At 39.3% G+C, this 12,835-nt stretch overlaps 1 long non-coding RNA gene across 3 annotated transcripts; it reads left to right on the top strand.

The window, feature by feature from the left end:
- The first annotated feature begins 2,002 nt into the window (after positions 1-2,002).
- LOC129604104 (uncharacterized) lies at positions 2,003-4,660 on the top strand. Of its 3 annotated transcripts, none has more exons than XR_008694730.1 (5): positions 2,006-2,139; positions 2,551-2,612; positions 2,822-2,938; positions 3,440-3,631; positions 3,735-4,660. It is a non-coding gene; the product is annotated as an uncharacterized LOC129604104 (long non-coding RNA). The 3 variants fall into 3 exon arrangements; XR_008694731.1 differs by having other exon boundaries at positions 3,732-4,660; XR_008694732.1 differs by lacking the exon at positions 2,551-2,612 and having other exon boundaries at positions 2,003-2,139.
- Positions 4,661-12,835: the final 8,175 nt, after the last annotated feature.

The raw sequence follows: 12,835 nt of genomic DNA, 5'->3' as shown, positions 1-12,835 counted from the left end.
CAAAGCTCTGTGTATCAAGGTGTCTATCAAACCTATAGCAGCATACATAGGACAATGTTCAAAGCGATCTGTATTGCAGGAGATCTCACTATCCTTGCCACAGCTTGTTTAGTCTGCTACCATCAGGAAGGAGAATTAGGAATCCACTACAGACTATAACTAGCAGTCCAGCATCACATACATGCATACGTACCTATTCTTTGATGTTTTGACAATGCAGCAGCATCACTGAGAGGCTGGACAGGGTCATCATGAAGTCCAGCAGGGTCCTGGTTTATGCTCCGGATACTATGCATGCGGTGGGAGAGAGAAGGGTCCTCTTGCTGAAACAGACAACAAATGACAGTCACACGGTTAGAAAACAGGTTATGGGAGAAGGTGAGCCATGAAAGAACAAGCAAATCCCTGTCATGAAATGTGCTGGATATATATATATATATATATATATATATATATATATAAAATTGACTAAAGTGCTTTTTATATGAGTAGTTAACAGTGCAGTGAGAACCGTATCTGCAACCATGTACTAATTAAATTATAGAGAGTAAACACAAAGAGTAAACACATTGTAAAATACAGAATAATAGTCCAAAAGCAAATAAATCTTTGTCTGCTTAAAAGCCAGTGAATTAAATATATCAACTGGTATGAGTGTAAAACCTCTAAGACAAAACATACAGAAGATAAGCGCATAATTCATAATGCTATGGTTTATATAGGAGCATGGTTTACATGTTGCAAGTTAGCAATTATAATAATAAAGCAGTAAATGAGAACCTCCTGCATGCGTCATGTATCCCTACCATTCACTATTATTTATTGCTGTTATGATCAACAGTATCAACATTCTTGTCACCGTTTTCCTTGTTATTATGGCATTGTTTGGTGCATAATAATCATTACTACTATGACCGTCTAAAGTTTTGGATACTGTGCTGATACTGTGTTTCTAGGCTAAGAATTAACATCTCTACGTGTGTCAACCTAATGCATTTCGAAAAGGGCTGTTTTTAAAAAAAAGCAACGCTGACGTGTTTGTTCTGGACCACACTGTTAATTAGCACAGGTGTGCTCACAGCAAGAGCCTGTGCAGCTAGACAGAAGGCAAACTAATAACACGAGGCTCCACGCAAGAGCCGCTTTTCGTACATTTATGTTGCATTCTCGTGTTTGTGTTCTGTGACTGAAACAAGCGCAACCACGAATAAATTAGCAAACAACACCGAACCAAGCTAAGCCCAACGAGTTAGCATAAACGCAGCTAGCCCCGATAGCATACGCATACATAAAACTCTACAGGTAACAGTTCTGATATTGTTCCTGTTCGTAAACGTGTTCCTACCTACAAAGTCGAAAATTATCCAAAGCACAAACGTTCAGCGCACTTCGAGCACACACACGGAGCTTCTCCGAACTAATGTCGCAGCGAAAAAAAGCAAACTTGAGACCAACATGCGGCAAAGATCCCTTATTAAACAAAAATCAGAGCGAGCGCTCACACTGACACGAAATCGCGCTTACAGTACAGAAAGCTCACTCTGACAGACTTTTGGAGCTCTACTTTAATTTTTACTATTATTACTTACCTCCATCGCATCATGTTAATATCCAGTGCGCATGTGTCGTTATTTGAACTTTTATTGGTCCTCCTACGGACTGCGGAGGACGTTCATCTTCTTCTTCTTCTTCTTTAACTCTGGTGATTCTTCTTCTTCTTATCTTTGGAGCGTCGAGCACCCTTAAACTTCATTTACCGCCCTCTACCTTTTTCTACTCTCCTTCGATCCATTTAATATACTCAAATTCACGGAAGTGCTGTTAGTTTAGGATTTTGATTTTCGCTTTGTATTTTCTCTGATTAACACAAATAGTTCAATTATGAAGGTGTTTAACAGTCAACCGGATTAAATAATAGTAAGAAAAAAAAGAATAATTAGTACAAGCAGAAGCAGCGAAGATTTTGATACATCAACAAGTAAATTTACCACATTTTGGTACGGGACAGAAGGTGGCGATAGTGCGCAATTTGTCGAACGCAAACTGCCCATAAACAAAAGCAAAAAAGAGGAAGAAGCAGAAGAAGAAGAAAGTTTTCGACAACGCTTCCAGGACAACAAAAGGCAAGTTCGTCTCAAGGTCTGTTGCGTTTTCCTTCTTAAAACACTGAATTAGGGCGTCATAGTCTGCACTTTACCCTGTGTATTACTCGCCATTGATTTGAGTCCCCTGTGTAACTTTGCTGCATTGTAAATAGTTTAATATCTAAAACTGAACTCGATACGAAGACTGCAATGCGGTGGCATTAAATAAATGCGTGCTTTATAGTTATTCCATAGTGTCAGTTAAAATGAAAGTCAGAACATTAGTCAACAGTCTACAGCCGCAACAATCACTTGCCAGTTGGAATGTTTCAATAAAACTTAAGATCCAGCCTGGTAACAAATGTAGTGTCCAAACATTGTCGGTTTCAACGAAAAGATGCGCAGTTAGAAAGAATTAAGTTGAGTTAGCTTGAATTTAACCAAGTACCATAATATGTCTTTACAGATTTCTTACACTGTGTTTAGACTGAAATGGGACCATGTCAGATTCTGAACACTGGGCACACAGTGAGCTCTTTTGTTCTTTTGCCTCCATTTATTTGTAATGAAATAAGTAATAAGTCAGTTACTGAGATTTTGTTTCTCCTCCTAAATAGAATTCTTTGTTTTTACAAAGATAAAGAGCGGGCAGTACTATTTATAGCTGACTAAATGTCTGGATTATTATATTTACTTGATATATATGTATGTGCTTCACTGTTTCTTAAATTATTAAGGTGGAACCCACAGACGAGGGAGGGTGAGAGAAATTGTGTGCCACAGACGTCTATTCAACCTGTTGATGGTGCTGAGGCTGTGTACCATGCATAACCCAACTGATGCTCCCACACACAGTACGTATTAGTAATTGTGTTGTCTTTTTTTGCTGTTTTTTTCATATTTTCTAGCTGTGTCCTTATAGGCAGCCCTCACTAGGAAGCAGAAGAAGTGGAGCGGTCAGGTAATTGTTATATAGACATATGTAGTGCTTACAAGCGCTCCAGGTTGATAGACTGACCATCTGAAACTTGTCCTTTCAACTGATCAAGGATTTCACCAAGCCTGTATACAGGTCTGTACACAGGTGTTTGACTGCTTTTCAGAAAAAAATCTATGACAGAAATGTCAGGTTAGGTTGTAGTTGAGGTTAGTGGAGATTACAAATATTCTGTAGGTGCGGTAGTGAGTGGTTCTCTGTCTGGTCTAGGGTAAACCACTCTTTTTGACACCTCCAGCATATCTGTGACTGGAATGTGAAGAAGTATTGGTAGCTGAGTGAGTGAAGTTTTCAGTGATAAGTCTAACAACTCAACTTTTAACCTCCTCCCTTGTGTCACTCTTGTTTGTCGTTTTAGGAATGGGAGCAGTTAAGGATACCAAAATATCCTGAAGCTGGCCTAGTCCCTCTTTAGAAATTAAAAACCTGCAGAGGCTTCAGTACAAGAGTGTACACAAGCAGTTGCACTGTGTTCAGTCATCCCTCGGATTGCATGGCTATCAGAAAGGCAATGCTGAGCAGCCTTGAGACAGATACCTGTGTCCCATTGGTGAGTACTGAAAAAAATAACACGTTTTGTTTACTGCACTGGAAGTCTTGTTTTAATGTAAGCTAAGGTGTCCAATAACAGTCTGTGTTTCTGTGTCTAGCAGGTTCTCTCACAGGCAAGTGAAGAGTGCTCGAGTAGGGAAGTGGGCTGATATAATTTTTGGCTCTGAGGATCTGCCAACAGGGTCTGCCCCCTTTGCCACGTTTCCAGTGTCATCAACCAACTGTTTCTTCCTTGACCAGCTACACCACTGGGTATTACAGTCCACCACTCCACTGCCGCACACCCATCTCCTCTTCCAGGACTGTGTGTATGCTCAAGACCACAACTTGTAGCAACATGAAGACAGCTGTAGCTGCTGCTGCTGCTGCTGCTGCTGCTGCTGCTGCTGCTGCTGCTGCTGCTGCTGCTGCTGCTGCTGCTGCGGGGGCTTTCCAGGAACAAACTTGGTCAGCAGCCGACACTATACAGCTGGATTAAGCATGGCCAGCCAAACACAATCGAGAATGGCTATACATGCATAGCCAGTATGCCATCCTGTGATGATGTTAGTTAAACAAAGCCAAGGCAACCACAAGCAAATTAATGGACTGTATTATATTAAGTGGTATTTAATTACATTATAGTCTATGTCGTTTAATTTTTTGTATTGTGTTTTACTAGTCCTATGTCTAAAGCATTATACACATATGTGCCTTTGCTACTCAATATTTAGGCAATTAATGAAGTCTACTTTGTGATTTATCAACTGGTTTTATTAATCGTGTGAACAGTTTTTAAATAAATCATTTTTTTGGTAAATGAAAAAAATCTTAAGCAAAGTGTTTGTGTTTTAGAACATACAAGGGACTATCAATGGCACAACAAAAGTTTCTAAAACACATTTTTTTATGAGTATTAATGGTTTAAAGATATGAGGAGAATTATATGAAGAGATCTACTTTAAAACTGAAAGTATGCAAAAGAAAATAACTTATCATTCTAGTTGTTATAACAGCTAAAATAAAAAATAAATAATAGCAAATATCAGTTGTTCTCTCTCACTAATTCACAGGGGTTGGGAGCATGCATGATCTTGAATACGCTGACAATTATATTAAAGGTTGGGAACACCCAGATTGCGAGTTTATCATAGTGTTACATATAGACAACAACTCACACCTAGAATTTTTACTCCCCAAGGGTAGTGTCTGGAAACACAGGAAGTATTTACAAACTCCACGGAGCAACTATGAAAGCCAAGACCTTCTCACTGTGGGGTAGCAGTAATAAACACCAACACAAATGTTAGTATTGCATCCCTGTGATGAGCAGATGTCCATAAATTTGCCACTAAAACGGATTTCAAAAGCAGATGGTGCTCAACACGCTCAAGACTGTGGAGATGACAGTCGACTTCAGGAAGAACCGCCTGCCCCCCTCCCCATCACAAATCCACAAAAACACACTGCCTACCGTGGACTCATTCAGGTTCCTAGGGTCCACATTCTCACAGGACCTGAATTGGGCCCCCTTACACTGTCCACAAAAAGGCCCAGCAGAGGTTGTACTTGAGACAGCTCAGGAAGTTCAAACTGCCCCAGGAGCTTTTCTATACTTCTATACTGCCATCATCCAGCCTGTCCTCTGCTTTTCCATCACTGTGTGGTTTTGGTTCAGCCACCAAACAGGACAGACACAGACTGCAGTGGGTGGTCTGGTCAGACTGAACTCCCTTCCATTGAGCATCAGTACCAGGCCAGAGTCAGAAAAAGGGCAGCAAGCATCATTGCTGACCCCACACACCCCACACACAAACTGTTCAACTGTTCAACACACAAACTCCCCTCCTCTGGCAGGATTCATAGAGCTATACTCACCAGAACCACTAGACACAGAGTCAGCAATTTTTTATTTATCCTATTTTATTTTACTATTTCTATGCTAATAACTTATGTACATAGGTGTTAACAATTAATGTTTGGGTTTAAAAAGATGGAGTCAGACTGGAGGCATTTCCATGTTTTTCTTGTGCAGACCTGGAGAATAAAACCGATTCAGATTCTGATTCTAAAAGTCCAAACTGGAGATATTTTGTGTGTTAACAATATTAGTGGGAGACGGTGCAGCTCAGTGTGTGCTGGGATGGAAGACCATCAGCTGAGTGGTTATTGTTTGCCTATCTAATGTACTCTGTTAAAACAGGTGCGGCAAGTGACTTAGCAGAGCCTTTCATGTGGTACATATCTCCTTACACGGAGGTCTGGAGCTCCTGAGCTGATGCCATTCAGAGCCTTACCTAACCCCCTGAATTTTGTGAGCCTTTTCCATAATGAAGAATAGGCCGGTCAGCTGCTGTCCTCTCAGCACACAGAGAGGCAAAGTGTCATACTCCTCCAAAGGCACGTGGCTGTGGTTCTTAGTGGGTGCAATGTGATGCACTTCCAAACTCAAAGAAAGTGCTCCCATGACATAATAATAATAATAATAATAATAATAATAATAATAATAATAATAATAATAATAATAATAATAATAATAATAATAATAATAATCAAATCAAAAGCACCTTATGACTTCTCAGGTCACAGGTAACATATATGACATATCAAATTAGTTATAAAAGCAAGGAGGTGAGCTATTAGGAACAACCTTGCTGAAAAGAACTCCACTAAATGGCAATGCACAATATAACACAGCTTGTTGATTTATGTCAAACTGTATGGTTCACTATTCTTATACATGGGTGAATAATGCAAATATCACATGATAATCTACAGTGAAAGCCTATTTAGATTTAAGACTGAAAACACCTGTGACTTTGTTTAGGGAATTATGAAGTTACTGCCACAAGAGTGCAAAAACAAAGCAAACAACATCTGTATTATTGTATTAACAAAGTAATAACAAAGGCTAATGTAAACTGGTTATCATACAGACCAAACACCAAAGCCTTCTATTGAATAAAGAAGAGATTTAAGTAAGTTTTAACAAACATGTATGCAGGCATTTATAGTAAATTTCATATTTAATTTGTGCAGCCACTGGCGTTCTGGCTGCACAAATTAAATATGAATGGAAAAAGAAGAGTATTAAAAATAATTCATGACTTCATCGTTATGTTTGTGTACTTCACAATCAATTGAACGTTGAAGTTGTTTACATGTTTTGGTGGATCGGGAAGTTAAAAAAGAAGAAGACGAATGTCCTCCGCAGTCCGTAGGAGGACCAATAAAAGTTCAAATAACGACACATGCGCACTGGATATAAACATGATGCGATGGAGGTAAGTAATAATAGTAAAATTTAAATTAAAGCTCCAAAAGTCTGTCAGAGTGAGCTTTCTGTACTGTAAGCGCGATTGCCTGTCAGTGTGAGCGCTCGCTCTGATTTTTGTTTAATAAGGGATCTTTGCTGCATGTTAGGCCCGGTAAAGTTTGCTTTTTTCGCTGCGACATTAGTTCGGAGAAGCTCCGTGTGTGTGCTGGAAGTGCGCTGAACGTTTGTGCTTTGGATAATTTTCGACTTTGTAGGTAGGAACACGTTTACGAACAGGAACGATATCAGAACTATTACCTGTAGAGTTTTATGTATGCGTATGCTATCGGGGCTAGCTGCGTTTATGCTAACTCGTTGGGCTTAGCTTGGTTCGGTGTTGTTTGCTAATTTATTCGTGGTTGCGCTTGTTTCAGTCACAGAACACAAACACGAGAATGCAACATAAATGTACGAAAAGCGGCTCTTGCGTGGAGCCTCGTGTTATTAGTTTGCCTTCTGTCTAGCTGCACAGGCTCTTGCTGTGAGCACACCTGTGCTAATTAACAGTGTGGTCCAGAACAAACACGTCAGCGTCGCTTTTTTTAAAAACAGCTCTTTTCGAAATGCATTAGGTTGACACACGTAGAGATGTTAATTCTTAGCCTAGAAACACAGTATCAGCACAGTATCCAAAACTTTAGACGGTCATAGTAGTAATGATTATTATGCACCAAACAATGCCATTATAACAGGGAAAACGGTGACAAGGATGTTGATACTGTTGATCATAACAGCAATAAATAATAGTGAATGGTAGGGATACATGACGCATGCAGGAGGTTCTCATTTACTGCTTTATTATTATAATTGCTAACTTGCAACATGTAAACCATGCTCCTATGTAAACCATAGCATTATGAATTATGCGCTTATCATCTGTATGTTTTGTCTTAGAGGTTTTACACTCATACCAGTTGATATTTTTATTTCACTGGCTTTTAAGCAGACAAAGATTTATATTTTTATTTATATTTATATTTATATTTTAGATTTTCTATATTTTAATTAGTACATGGTTGCAGATATGGTTCTCACTGCACTGTTAACTACTCATATATAAAGCACTTTAGTCAATTTTATATATATATATATATATATATATATATATATATATATATATATATATATATATATATATATATATATATATATATATATATATATATATATCCAGCACATTTCATGACAGGGGTTTGCTTGTTCTTTCATTGCTCATCTTCTCCCACAACCTGTTTTCTAAGTGTGTGACTGTCATTTGTTCTCTGTTTCAGCAAGAGGACCCTTCTCCCTCCCACCGCATGCATAGTATCCGGAGCATAAACCAGGACCCAGCTGGACTTCATGATGAGCCTGTCCAGCCTCTCAGTGATGCTGCTGCATTGTCAAAACATCAAAGAATAGGTACGAATGCATCAAAGAATAGGTACGAATGCATGTATGTGATGCTGGACCGCTGGTTATAGTCTGTAGTGGATTCCTAATTCTCCTTTCTGATGGTAGCAGACTAAACAAGCTGTGGCAAGGATAGTGAGATCTCCTGCAATACAGATCGCTTTGAACATTGTCCTATGTATGCTGCTATAGGTTTGATAGACACCTTGATACACAGAGCTTTGCTTAACCATACTGTTATGTTACCACTCAAATTGACCCGTTTGAAAATTTAAAACCTTTTGAAAATCGTATGTTTTTGGTATATAAACTTCTTTTGTTTGGTTATTAAGGGCAATGAAATAAAACAGATTTATGTCACACATGTGAAACCTTCCCCTACATGTTTATATTACTGTACTGGAAAATTTTTGCCTTTGTGCTATTTCTTATCCAACACAGTCGTCATGTGCTGGTTAGGTGCAATACTGAACTGAAACACAACAAACAACTAATCTCTTGCGCCCTGTCGTACATAAAGTCTAAACATCTGATGTTCCATTTGACTGACTAATAATTTATGATGTATGTTTGTCTTTTACACCCGGACTCTGGCTCCATCCTATCTTACTCCCCACCGGACCCAAGGCTGTTAAAGCGAATGCATCTTGTCTTGGAGGCTCGGTGTTCCTTCATTTGGATAACAAGACATGATGATGCAGAAGTGAGAAAGCAAACATTCTCACTCACAGCGAGATAAAGTGGCACGAACAATTCCATTGCTGCAGAGAGACATTCCACCAGAGCCAGAGAAAGGGGTTAAAAGGCAGAAGCAACTTGCGGATCGTGGGCTCTTTGCATCACACCTTCGTGGTGTGTGCACTGATCTCCCCAGCTGGTTTTTGGTTTGTTGATGTGCACGATCAACATCCATGCTTTTTGTTTGCTTTCCCCATTATTTTTATTTTCTTCATTATTTCAATATATCGCACAAAAGGACAACTCTCTCATCTGCTTCTTTATGGGAAATTTCCACCACAATTACATAGATGCTGTTCGGGTCATGACTTTGTGATTTCTCTTGTGCATTTTTTTTTCCTAAATTCTGCCTGTCTGCAGATGACTCCATTCCTGGACCGGGACGTTTCCAACCTGTTCTCCTCTTCCAACCCCCCCACCTCTCCACTCACCGCAACTGGCCATGGCAGATGACTATTCAACAGGAGTCTTGTTCTGATTGCGGTCCCTTCCATTAAACAGCTACAACTGCAGCTTTGTGCTCCTACTGTGATCCTTCCTGTAGATTTGCTTTTGAGAACATTTGTCGTAATTTTGTTAACCTATTACTGTAAGGGACCAAAGAGTGTGTGGATAAATCATTCAACTTTTGGTCAGACATTAAGGTCAATACTAATGAGAGAGTTCAGTTCACTTTAAAGCTTTTCTTCTTGATGGTTTGCACATCTGGTGGGTTTGAATTACACATGGTTCATCAGGAAATATTTTGGTCCTGTTAGTAAAGCCACACAACTGTTCTAGTGCAGTGCATTTATTATGTTAAAAGCTACGTCTGAAAATTCAGGAGAGGTTGATGGTTGCAAAAAACACACAATCTACTGCTCTGAAGCAATCGCTTATGTTTGTCATTTTCTATATTATCAAAGCATACAGCTAATTTATGATACTGTCATTGTCACTTTATTTGCGCGCTATGACATGCATGTGATACATACTCAGAGATTCATAGTGATACTTATGAAAACGGTGAAGAAAATTCAAGCCATGGATTCAGGTAGGTCCACTCAAGTCCCTGTGCCCTTTGCTGTCACCTGCTGCTGTCCAGAACGGTTGACATCTGGCCCAGTTACCACGAGGGAACTTGCAGGTAACTTCACCGGGGCGAAAGTTTAATAAGAATAAGAAAACCTTTAATAGTCCTGCAGTTGGGAAATTACTTCTCACAACAGCAGTACAGATAAGCGAGAGTACAGCTACAGAACAGTTTGTGTTGGCACAGTACAAAGCAGTACAGTTGGAGTGAGTATGAGGTCATTGCAGGGTTATTGCACAGTAATGGGTATAAGATTTGTACCGGTAACAATATACATGATCGTTCACAGATTTACACAAATATTGTGCAGAGCAGGTTGCTACATAAACCACTGATACAGTACTGATTGTACAGTCTGACAGCAGCAGGTAGGAAGGATCTACGATATCTCTCCTTCACACAGCGAGGGTGGATCAGTCTGCTACTGAAGCTGCTCTCCAGAGCAGACAGTGACTCCTCCAGTGGGTCAGAGTCCTGGTCCATGATGGATGTCAGTTTAGCCAGGACCCTTCTCTCACACACCTCCTGCACCGTGTCCAGAGTGCAGCCCAGGACAGAGCTGGACTTGTTGATGATCCTGTCCAGTCTCTTCCTGTCCCTCACTGTGATGCTGCTGCTCCAGCAGACCACACCGTACAGGATGGCCAATGCATTTTCATTCTTTAATGAACTTTGCACATTTGGCTAAGGTGAAGACTTTATAGGAACATACATTAAATTATTTTAAGAGTTCTTCTTGCAAGCAAGTCCAATTAACTGAATGCCCGATTAAATCCTGTACTTATTTACAGGCAATATCATTCATGTGTCTGCTGCTCAGATTACACTGTGCAGGTAAAGAGACACAAAATAACAGCACCTCTTGGTGCACTTCCTTTGTAGAAAGCAAGCACAACTTACTCTTCACAAACCCCACAAAGCACTGCTCATTGATGGTCGTTCCCACACACAATCCCCTAACTCGCCGTGTACCACACAAAACAGAAGAATAGGAGTGACCCCTAATGATGAACAATTTTTTGATGAGGCTCTTCTTGTTGACATTAGAGACTAATCTTTGCGTTTACTTACCAAATTTTTATATTTTAATGTTATTTTTAATCACCGAATGCTCTAAAATAAAAATAAAAATTATAAACTCATATTTTAAGCATGCATGTGCTTAATATAAGCATGTTCTTAAAACTTTTAGCTTTATTTTATTATCTTGTTTTATTATCTACAGCACTTGGTGAATATGTTCTTACATAGCCAAGGAAGGGGCTATTTTCAGTTCCATTTTACTGTTTACACATTGTCAGTGAGTATCAGTCATCTACTACTTTTGACTGTTCCAAGTCATCAGTGATTGGCTCAAGTCACTTTGAATGTATTGGTGGTGGAAAAACATGGGCGGGGAAAAATTTGCATAGACCAAACGAGACGCGTCTTGTGACGCGTCTCGACCCAACAAGACGCGTCTCGTGACGCGTCTCGAAAACAACCAAGACGCGTCTCGTGACGCGTCACAACCTGACATGACGCGTCACAACATGACAAAACGCGTTACGAGACGCGTCTCAACCTGACAAAACGCGTTTTAAAAACGCCGTTCTTTTGACCCTCTTGGCTTGCCATAGCAGGGGACCACGAGAGCGCGCGCCCTTTAGAGGCACGAGTGCGCGCAATAATCCCTCCTTTATGTGGCAGCTTGGACTTAATTTAAATACAACAATAATTTTCTACTTGAATTTAACGTTAATACTTTATTCATATAACTAACAGGCATTTACTCCAAATTCATAAAAATAATAATAAACTTCTGAAACCATTTGTACTAATATTTACTACTAATAATATTTACTAGTTATTAGCAATAGAGCAAATGAGATACTAAGTGAGTGCGTACCGGTCTGGTACAGTAAGACCTACACAGTGTGAGTATTGTCAAGATGCAGAGCACGGAGAAAATGTACGATATAAACACAGCGGCACTTGTTTGCGTAGGACAAAAACTTAAACTTTCCACTTTGCCGTCATATGACTTATACCGAGCCACAGAGATGCCTGAGAGTGTCCCCTCCACACAGAGAAACCCCCCAGGACAGTAACACTCCCACACAGACTGGGCGAAAACCTTTCAGTTTCACTCTCCTGTACTTACCAAAAAACTTGTTTTTGTTTCAACACACTTTATCCAGCGTCTTTAGAAATAGCTTGACTTCAATGTTAAATGGTGTTAAACAAGACTACATGGGAGAGTTTATCGTTCAGTTTTCAGACCATGATGATTCATCCTGATTAAATAGACATAAATATGCTTTTTACTTTCACTTCTTGATTCTATTGTTATACAAAGATATATATATATATATATATATATATATATATATATATATATATATATATATATATATATATATATAAGTCAGATAATATAAATTCTTAGAATAATATAGCGATGAAACTCAAATAAAAATAAACGACAGTCAAAGAAATAAAATACCTAAAAAGACCTCATAGTTCCCCTATCACGCTTTACATGACTACAAATGAAAAACCCTGGGATTCCCCCACATTAAGAACCACAGACCTTAATGTCATTTCATATGGTACAGTTGCTCTAATGTCACAGGACCTTTACTACAGACTGTGGTGAGACACGAGTTTCCCTGATCCTATTGCTTCTCTTTTAAAGTAAAACCTTCAAAAACTAAGAAATAACA

Source organism: Betta splendens, chromosome 5, assembly GCF_900634795.4.
Source record: "Betta splendens chromosome 5, fBetSpl5.4, whole genome shotgun sequence".
Classification (NCBI taxonomy): Eukaryota; Metazoa; Chordata; class Actinopteri; order Anabantiformes; family Osphronemidae; genus Betta; species Betta splendens.
Note: the sequence above shows the minus strand (reverse complement) of the source record. Positions and strands in the feature narration are given on the sequence as shown.